Here is an 11,113-nt window from a genome sequence, read left to right as displayed (position 1 = left end):
ATACCAAAATTTATGGCTTTGTGCCAGTGTTAGAAATCTATATTTTGGAGTGAAGTAAATGGGAAACCATGAAACTATACCATTTGTTGGAAAATGGTATTAAGCTAAGTGTGTGATGAAGAAATTACATAAAAAGATCATATATATATATATATATATATATATATTATAAACAATCACACTCTCACTTTAATAACAGAATTTCAAACACTATCTTCTGATTAATATTTCTAGCAGAAAGACCGCCCTCCAGGCAGTTTTCTGTGAACTCCTTGGTAATATTTTCATGTTTGATTCCCAATTCTAATAATTTTTATATTTTACGTCTAATTATTTCTTTGTATATTAGTGCTCACTTGCTTAGTAAGTATTGCTTTCATTATTTTATCACAGTCATAATCTCTCTTTTTTAAACAAACATCACGGTAGTCCAACAACAGAGGGAGAAGCAGTTTGTCAAGTTTTACCTTCCCCTCAAAGCAACATAGAAATTTCAATTCAGCAGCCCTTCTGTAAGCTTTGCAGTGTGTGTGTGTGAGAGAGAAGGGGGGGGGGGAGAACATTGCAAACAATGAATGAAATAAACATGAAATGAAAAAATTGTATAAATAAAAGGGCATTACTACAGATGTACACCCCACCCCCTGACTTTGTTGCTTCATAACAACTTGAAAAATGGATACTTTTTAACAAAATTTTCTACAAATACCGCTTAGACGATGTGACTTCAGAATATATAGGGATTTATAGGAAAGAATTTTTCTGAGGGGGTGGAGAGAGGAGTTTTAGAAAATTCATATGATCTGACTTTTCCCCCCCTCATAACTTTCAGGAAGATCGGTATCTTTTGATGAAAAGTGAAACAAATCCCTTTCAAATGGCATAGACTATGAGTATAAACAAATTTGAAGGGAAAATTTTTTCAGGGATTTTCCTCATTTTTTTTTTTAAACCACATTCTTTGAAATGACTGCATCTTTGTCTGAAAAAAGTTTTGTAAAACTGTTTTTTTTTTTTACATCTCATTCTGGACCTATTTTGGCCAATGGTTTTTTGCACTTCAAAACTATGGGAAGGGCATTTTTGGTAAAAAAATTTTTTTAAATTGTTAATATTTTCAGAGGGAAAAGTGATTTAAGGGCAATTTGGCTGTTGTTTCTAGCATATCCAAAGACAACCCTCCTTGTTGCTTTACCATTTTCGCATGTATTGATGTTTTTCAATACGCTTTCCCCATAAATACATTTATATGCTATAAAAAAGAAAATTTGAGAAATTATGACTTTTTTGCAACCCCACTCCCCTGCCCCCAATTGTTTCTGTTTAGAAATTAAAATATTGGAGAGCCTGAGAAGGTCATTGCTGCCATTTATCCACAGTGATTTAAAAAAATTACGGAGATGTACTTGCATAGCAAGTGACTTGATTGGAGATTGTGTGCTGAAACAAGAACAATTGTAACATAGGTGTTTGTAAGCCATTCAAGAACACACAGAAACCATTAGTTTCATGGCATTACTTAAATACAGAGGTCCCGATGCATCTACATAATAATATGAAGGGGAGGGTTAATTTTAGGGTTAGTTTTTAGGGTTAAGGTTAGGGTGTTGTACATTTAGAATGTTTTGTACATAAAACCTGTATTTAAGTATTACCAGTTTCACTTCAACATTAAAATTTCATTTGTGTCAAAATATTTTCTTCGCTTTGAAACCGCAACCTGTTCACTGACAAAACCTCACTAAAGTGCTGCAGCACAAAGTTTTGTCAGTGAACAGCAAATCCACACATGCATTCATTGCCTTTCATCTGTGTGCATGTGTATCTATGTGTGTGTGTGAGTGTGTCACTGTTGAAGTCACTTGTGCAACTTGTCGTCTGTGTATATATTGGCTTAGTGGTACAGCGAATAAGGTGCAAGTTTTGAGTACTTGTCTGTGACTTTTTTTTCTCCTCGTCTTCTAATAGTAATTGCCCAACTTTCAAAACTCTTCTCACAGATATCCTGCATCCAAAAATTATAAGGGTATTTAAAAAATTTTCATTCAATAAATAATAAATTACATATACATTAATAGAATAATAAATAAAAGTTTAGTGATATCATTTGATCTGATTTTTTTGAAATGATGAAAGAGAATTTCAGAATAGACTCTTTTCCATATTTCATTCATGAGCCAGAATTCTAGCCATGTGATTATTTCATATTCAACTAAGAGTTAATATACTAATCTTCCCTAGTCACTTAATACACAATATATACAACTTATCATTAATGTCCTTGAAAAAGGACACACTATCTTTGAATTTCTATAGATTTACAGCAGAAAAGAGGACTACTGGTTAACAAGGATGAAAACAAAATAGCTTTACACATGGTTTTGTAAGTATTTACAGAGAAGCAAAGCAATGGTAATGAGGTGCGTTGAGAGATACAAACACTTTATGTAGAAACTAAATATAACGTATGTATTATGTGGGGCAACATCTATTTTAGTACTTAGAGAAAAAAAACAACCGAGTTCCTGAGGAGTGAACCTAAGATTAATGAGTTTCTATGAGAAAAGGTTCTCTAAGCAAATAGAATATTACTTAAATTTTCTTCAATAGAGCGAAGAGGGTAGGTCCTAATAAGAAATACCAATGGCAGTTAATATGTACTTTTCCAAATGTAAGAATAAAGCATAAGTGATCAAAGTTGCAATTTTCATAAGGTCAGAAACCAGGAGTCGAAATGATTTTGGCTCTAAAATGAAAGAAGATCTCTTCCAATAAGCTTAGCAATGTTGAGCATGTGTCTGATAGAAAGCTGTAACAGGGAAGAGGAGAGAGAGAGAGAAGAAATTCTATCTGAAGATTACCATTGCCTGATGGTTGTATGTAATAACATATAGCAATATATTATATCAGAAAATAATAATTTCTTACAGATTTTATACAAAAGGTGGAAAGAAGTTGTGATGCTCAGTTTTCTTAAAAACATTGCTAACATAAATAAAGGGTTAAAACAATCCACTGGGAACTTACCACATCATAGTGACCATCCCATTATGAAGAATTTAAAACATTCCTTACTAAGGAAGATGTTTAAATGAAAACAAATACAAAAGAAAATTTTTTAAAATTAGATTTTGCATTTTGAAATCACTTAAACTAGCAGCCTGGCTACTTTTTAAAATCATAATAAATTTCCGTCTACTTGTTTGTAAAAATATTTGAAGTTTACTTAATGAAAAATATATAATCTCTTTTTTAGGTTTAAGGTATTACCAAAGTGATAATCCTTGTTTAAAATTACTGGCATTCTCAACCTCACAGACAGCTTATCACCAGAATTGATTCAATAGAATAAGTGACACATCCTCCATCTACAACAGTACCTATTTACTTAAAAACCTCCTTAAAAAACACTTAGTGGTCAGTGCCTAGATTCAGCTGGACATCAAAGCAATTGCCTATCTCTATGCCACTCTTAGCATTCACAGCAAATATAAAGGATTATTAGAATTACTGTAAAGACCCATGTAAATTGTGGACCTGTGTAATTTACACAGGTGATTTTCAAGATAAAAATTGTTAAAAAAAAGCGGGGGAAAAAGGTTTTCAATTTAGTTGTATTTAGCATATTTTCACTTATTTATGATTAGATCTTATTAAATTTTCATTAAATAAAAGTAATTTCTGTTTAACAGGTATCACATTAAAAGCTTTAAAAATAAAATCGGTTTTGTGGGACAGTTCATGTGTCAGTTCATTTTACTTGCTCAGTATACCTTCCTTCTCCTCCCTTATGAGACGGACAATGGCGGTCTGCTTTAGCCACTCGTTATACCCTCCTCCTCCCTTAATATTAGCGTTCCAATAATTAAAAATAGATAAATGAAAAATTTGATGCTGATTGTGTGTGTTTGCATGCACATAAGTGTATCAGACTGTGTTTAAGTGTTTGTGTGTATGCGTGTAACCTGACCATCAACTGCCATTAATCTTACTCCATTTATGCCGAACCTGAACCTCGAATGTAGAGCACTTCTTTCCTCTTTAAAACATTCAAAAGAATACACATTCCTTAATACTGCTGACTCCACACAACTTTTCATTATTCTTTACTCTTTATTCCCTTCTAAATGATAGCATATTCCACAATAAGTACTGTTTCAAACGAGATATAATAATCTAGCCATCCACCTTTAACATTTCCACTTAAATAACAACAAACTATAGTCAGAACTCTAACATTATTCTATTTAATTATTTCAACTATTTACTCAATGTCTACAAGTGCTGTGAGAGTGTCCGGCAGGCATCAAAAACTGATTATAATAGCAGCTTCAGTAGGGAAGGGCTCAGGAATTTTAACATCTTACTTTCCATATAAGTAGAAAGAGGAATAAATTTGGGAGCTAAATACATAGAATTCTTCAGTAACTATGTTTGGCAAATATTTTCATCATCAATATTTAACATCTGTTTTGCATATTATACAAAAGGCAGTGTTTGTTCCTTTTGTTTTTTCTATATTTTGAAAATTTCTTTCATAAATAAACATATCCCAAAGTTTGGATTTTACTTTTACTTTAAAATAAACAAACACTTTATATTCTAAAAACAACCTGAACTATTTAATTTGAAATATCTACACAACATATTTAGATGATAAATGTCCTTTTCCATTGTGACTTATTGCTGCTATTCACGAAATGAGTTTTACAAAGTTTTAAGTATATTCAGGGCCAAAAATTAAACTTTCAATCAAAATTGATAGCTTCTCAAAATTTCTTGGTTCTTATGAAAGTCAGATGAAAGTTAAAATGCTTTTTTTTTTTTTCAAAAAGAGGCACTTGGATCTATTAGGAATTCTTTATAAAGTTCTGTCTTTTTATGCATATATACTTTTCTTTTTTAACGTGTGTGTGTGCATGTGCATGCATGTGTTTGTATCATCATTTTATGCCTTCTTTGTGTGCTGGTATGGGTTGGACAGGTCATCACAACCTAAGTTAGTTGTTATCCAGAATTAATATCTTCATAGATATAGAAATTCAAGACCAGCAGCCATTGAGAACTATTATATGTTGATGATTTTGCTGTCATAATAGATTCCATTTCAGAGCTAGAAGGGAAATTCTAGATATGGAAGCAAAACTTGGAATCTAAGGGCCTTCAGGTTAACTTAGCAAAGACTAAGGTCCTAGAAAAAAAAAAAAACAGACAGGATTCTACCCTACTCAGGTAGATGGCCCTGTTTGATTTGTAAAAAAAGTGTGGGCAGGAACTCCATACAGTGTACCCAGTGTAAGCTATGGACACACAAGAGGAGCAGTGGATTAATAGGAAGGTTAACAGAGAAGGTAGTGTTTGTATGTGGAAGATGCATAGAATCAGACCCAGGAAATTGATTCTCTCAAATGCCCTGGTGGCTCATTAGAGGCAGTAAATAATTTCTGCTACCTAAGGGAGCGAATTAGTAGTGCAGGAGTATGCGTACAGTGTGGTAGCTAGAATAAGAATAGGATGGAGGAAATTCAGAGAGCTGTTACCTCTATTGGTTATGAAAGGTTTCTCCTTTGAAGTGAAAAGAAGATTGTATGGTGCATGTATACAGACAACGATTCTACATGACAGTGAAACATGGGCCCTGAATGCAGAGAGAGAAGTTAGGCAGAAGAGGAATTAGTTGCTGTGTACTGGTTTGGTCATGAGATGCAGCTGGATGCCGACAGCTCCATAAAGAAATGCCAATCTTTCAAAGTGGATGAACCATGTAGAAGTGGGAGACCCAGGAAGACAAGTACTGAAGAACAGCCTCAGGATGTTGAACTTTTCAGGCAAGATGACAAAGGACCAAGATGCCTGGCAGTACTCAGGACAACCCAGACTCTGCAGTAGAAGTTTTCAGACCAGTACCCTTGGTGGTTAGGATTGACCTGCAAGAGTCCAGTGCCAATGCCATGTACAAGTGCCCTTGCAGTGCCATGTAAAAGCACCCATGCAATACTACATAAAAATGCTGTGCCACATAAAAGTACCCAGCACACTCTGTAGAGTGGTTGGTGTTAAAGCAAACCATGTCAAATCAGACTGGAGCCTGGTGAGCTCTGGTCAAACCGTCCAACCCATGCCATCATGGACAATGGACGTTAAATGATGTTGATGAGATGCATTGAAAGAGATTTCATTTTTGACATGGTTGCTCTTCCTAACACTCATGTTACAGAATGCTCTGAGTGCATCTTATTGTAACACCACTACTAGAAAAGTTGTCACATCCTTGGCAAAACTAAAAGGAACTTCTGAGCCTATGTCATCTGCACTTGTTCACCAACCATTTGCCAAAGTGTACTAGATGCATTTTATCATGACATCAGCACTAATAAGGTTTCCATGTACCTCACATGAGTAAAGAGACTGCTCTACTTTATGTTGTTCATGGCAACATGACCAGCAGGGTGAATAGAAGGTGATGAGAGAAGATGAGATAGGATGAAAGCAATGTGACTATGATGGAAGAAAGAGGGCCAGTGGACTGAGGTGGTGGAAGGGGTGAGGATAAAATGCTAGGAAGAGTCAGCAGTAAAGGCAGTGAGTAATGAGAGAGAGGAAGTGATGGTAATTACATGTATGCTGGTAAGGGAGGGGCAATAACAAGTGACATGAAGGAGAGGGAGTGGTGAACAGTAGTACAAAAAGGGAGAAAGTAGGGTGCACTGGCTAAAAAGAACTGATCTGATACTCTCCCTCATTACACAAGCATGGAGATGGAGGAGAGAGGCAGAGTAACAAAGATGGGGTAGGGGAAGGAATTGAAATATCACTGTCAACCAGCAAAACTTCTAAGTTACTGTCTTCATTTTCCTTGCAAAATTAAATCCCATATTCTCCCTGGGCCTCACGAAGGTGATGACAAGTGACCGAGACCTTTGGAGATTTGCTGTGCTTGAGAAGACCCATCAAGCCAAGTGAGACCATAACCATGGCCTATGCCAGTGCAGCATAACCAGCCCATTTAAGAGTACTCTTCAATTATTGGACGGCTTGTGAAGACCTGTTGAGTCAAGTGAAGTCATTGGCATGGCCAATGACAATACTGCCTGATTGGCAGCGATTATCATCATCATCCATTAAAGTGAAAAGAATTTGCGTTTTACTTGTGTTTGCCTTAAACAATCGTAAATAATACCATTTCATGAGAAACAAACATTAATGATTAATGCTATAAAGTTTAATAAGGGGCTCAAATTTCACCCCCTCACCCAATTTTAGATTTTGAACTTTTCATCCATTTATTTATCTATCTGTCTGTCTATTTATCCCTGTCCGTTTACTCATAAAATATATTTGTCAACTAAATGTGGTGGTCCTATAGAAGACGGTGTTACTGTTGTTTTTAGCCCCAGGAAGACACATCTATCTAATCTCTTTATACACATATCTATATGCTTATTGAATTTAAAATTTTGAAAACGTGGTTTCTTGTATATTCGGAATTTCTGTCATCTAAAACATAGGGGAAAAAATTTCAAACAGGAGGGAGAGTGGTGGTGGGGTTAGAATTTTTTTTTTTTTTTGCATATTTGTAAGCTCTGACATCTAAAATGTAAGAATCCGAAAAAAGATTTTCAAAAGAATGCATTTTTGAAGGATAGATGCGAAACTGCATTAGCCTCACATATATATTGAAATATGTATATTAAAACTGAGATATGTTCATGTTAAAAAATACAGGAAGTTAATGAATGTAAGGAGAAATCTACAAGAGAGACAGCCTAGATACTTCAAACTTTAACAGAGCTTTTTAAAGAATACAAGCATTCCAGCTCTCTTGACAAACAAACATGTGAGGGAAAGGAAAGAGATTCTATGATAAATAAGGTCAGAGTACTTAGGATACACCCATAATACAATTTAATAATGGCAAAACAAGGGAGAAACTTATACTACATTTGAAATGTAAGTGGGTGGAAAAAATATTCAGAATAACAGCCAACTAGAAGTAATCTCTTACCAAAATGAAACTGGAAAAACAATTTCACACTATACATAAAAACAAAATACTTTGAAAAGTCAGAAAGTATTCTAACTTTTCCAAAATTGCCTGCACTGGAATTTTATTAAGAAATATATATATATATATATAAAAAAGAGATAAATGAAAAATAAATAACTTTTTATATTTTTACAAGATAGAGCAGTGGTTTCCAAAGTGGACAGTATTGCCCCATGCGGGGTGGGGGTGGGGGTGGGTTCCAAGGGGCCACTGAAGATGATTGTGGTGATAATGGGGTAGTGATTCATGTAAAAAGAACAAAATAATGGTTAAGTTTTATTTGTGAAATACAGTTGCTTTGAATTTGCTTCAGAAAGAGGTTTACGTTTGTGAGGATTAGTTGGAGTGGGCGTGCTAGGAGTGTAGCCAGGATGTCAAGGGAGGGAATAAGTTGATTACGTTGACTCTAGAGCTTAACTGATACTTATTTTATCAACCCAAAAGGATGAAAGGCAAAATCAACTTCAGTGGAATTTGAACTCAGAATATAAAACTGGATGAAAAACCATTAAGCACTTCGTCTTACATGTTAATGTTTCTGGTAATGTTGTTGTTGAAGATGAAAATCCTTGCTGACTACACCTATATCAAAGGTAATAAATTAAGACTGTATCTCCCAAGAACTTGAATGAAATTTCAAACAAGTAAAATCTAAATCTAAGGCAGCAGCAAAACTAGATATCAGCTATGAAGATATGTCATTACATGAGCAATAATTCTGCAAACTGAATTTTCCAAACATTAAAAAAAAAAAACTGATTCTGGCCCAAATAAACAAACGCAGACTAAACAAGGCAATGGGGCAACAGAAATAGCATTTTCATAAAAGAGACCATTACCATGAAACAGAGAATTATCTAGAATTTCTCTAAAATCATAAATATGATATATGTGGTATATTTGGTGGAACAATAACTTACATTGTGTTAGGATATCCACATTTGGCTCTCACCACCACATACATCTTGAGATACAACATAGCAAAGTTACTCTATGTATGTCTGGCAGCTCAAGTTTGACTTTTAAATGAAAAAGTTCTGTGAGATACATACCAGTCTCCACTTGTCTTAGAAAAGTTACTTTGGAACATTGTATATAGACAAACATGAAAAAGGTGCATAAATAACCAACATAACAAATAACCCACATATTGCCCAGAAGTGAATTAAAGGTAGACATGTATCCATCATTCTGTTGGCAATTGATACAAACGGAATGATATACAACCACATCAGTAAAAATAAACATAAGGACAGACAATACAGCAACAGATATTTCAGAAAATAGTAATACCAGGATTTGTAAATCTTAAAGTTTTCCCACAAAGTATTTGTTAATCTTGAAGATTTCTATACATAAGTTTCCAAAATATACCTGTCTTTTCAATATAAGGGAAACTTGATACTTTTATCTCTCAAACCATAAATAATAGGTAATAATAATGATGATGGGGATGGGGGTGGGTGTTTTTTCCCCACATTAATAGAAGGCCACAGATTTGTATGGAAGAAATGAAAAGTGAAGTTGTGTAATACTGAGTAACAAATTCAGAAGAATTGGAAGGACATAGCAAATATCTTAGGAAAATAAACAAAACAGAAATAGAAAAACCAGAGTCTCAATAGAGACAAAGAGGTTGATTAGTTACGCTAACATTAGCGGTTTCATCGTAATATTCTGTCAGAGATTAAAGCCATAACAGACCTATAAAGAAAGATGTGCAGAAAATATGAAAGAATAACTGACCATCTTATGTTCAGACATCACGTTCTACCAACAACAGAATATATCAACTAACAACAAAGTATCAGCATTTCTGCATTGAAACATTTTCAGAAACATAAGATAAAATCAACAGAGAAATGGTACAAACACCAAACACCCAGCCACTGAAAATGAAAAGGTCACTCTCTCATAGAATACACAAATATCGAAGCAGATAAAGCAATTGATGCCAAGAAGTGAAATATTGTTATGGAAAATGAAAAGAAAAAGAAAGATTTTTATTGACATGGCCTTATGATTAACAAGAAACAACTGTGTGTGAAAACACACCTACTAGAAACTGAAATGAGAAAATATGTGAATATAATGAGATAATTACTACCATTGGTTATATGCATATTAGAACTAGAGAGAGAGAGAGAGAGAGAGAGAAAGATAGAGAGAGAGAGAGAAAGAGAGAGAAAAAGAGAGAGAGAGAGAGAAAGAGAGATTTCAAAGGGTAATAAATGGAAACATATACTTTTAACACTACAACATGTTTATATTAGATTTTGCATTTAGTAGAAACAATATAGTTAATAACAACAGCAACAATTGTTTCTAATTTAAGAATGAAGCCAGCAATTTTAGGAGGAGATCAGTTGATTGTATGAGTATTAGGTACTTGACTGGTTCCTTATTTTATCAATGCTGGAGGGATGAAAGGGAAAGATAAGATATAATTGAATATAGTGACAGCAGTATATGACAACATACTTTGTCAAATAATAATAAATAATAATAATAACAATAATAACAATATCGAAAATTACCTTAGGAATGAGAACCCAGGTTCGAAATTTCCCCAAGACACCTGATGAAGGCTGGAGAATATATCAGCCGAAATGTTGTGTCAACAACAAACAAGATGGAGACAAATATTCGTCAAATGTAAGTAATGTATATTTTATCAAATTCAGAAAAATGAAAGCCCTAGCCAACGCCAGAGATTCAAACTCAGAACATAATGGTTCATAGCTAAATACACAAGGTATTTTGGTTGACAATGTAACTTTGGAGAGGCAAAAACAAATTTGCCACTAAGGAGATAAACTATGTGAAAGACTAAAAAAAACAAAAAAAAGAAAACAGGATTATCAGTTCAAAGAAATAAACATCTACCACAAATTATTTAAATATTTGTGAAATGCATTCAAATTAATGAAAATTAACTTATTTAGATGAGACTAAAGAATCATCTAAAAGCAATTTTGTTGGAAATAGAAGGGAAATGCTAACATTCACTGTTGTTAACAGGTGGTACAAATAACAAAAATTATTCTAAGCAAAAAGAAAAAATAG

This window comes from Octopus bimaculoides, chromosome 18, assembly GCF_046866305.1.
Source record: "Octopus bimaculoides isolate indiv1 chromosome 18, ASM4686630v1, whole genome shotgun sequence".
In the NCBI taxonomy this organism is placed as follows: domain Eukaryota; kingdom Metazoa; phylum Mollusca; class Cephalopoda; order Octopoda; family Octopodidae; genus Octopus; species Octopus bimaculoides.
Note: the sequence above shows the minus strand (reverse complement) of the source record.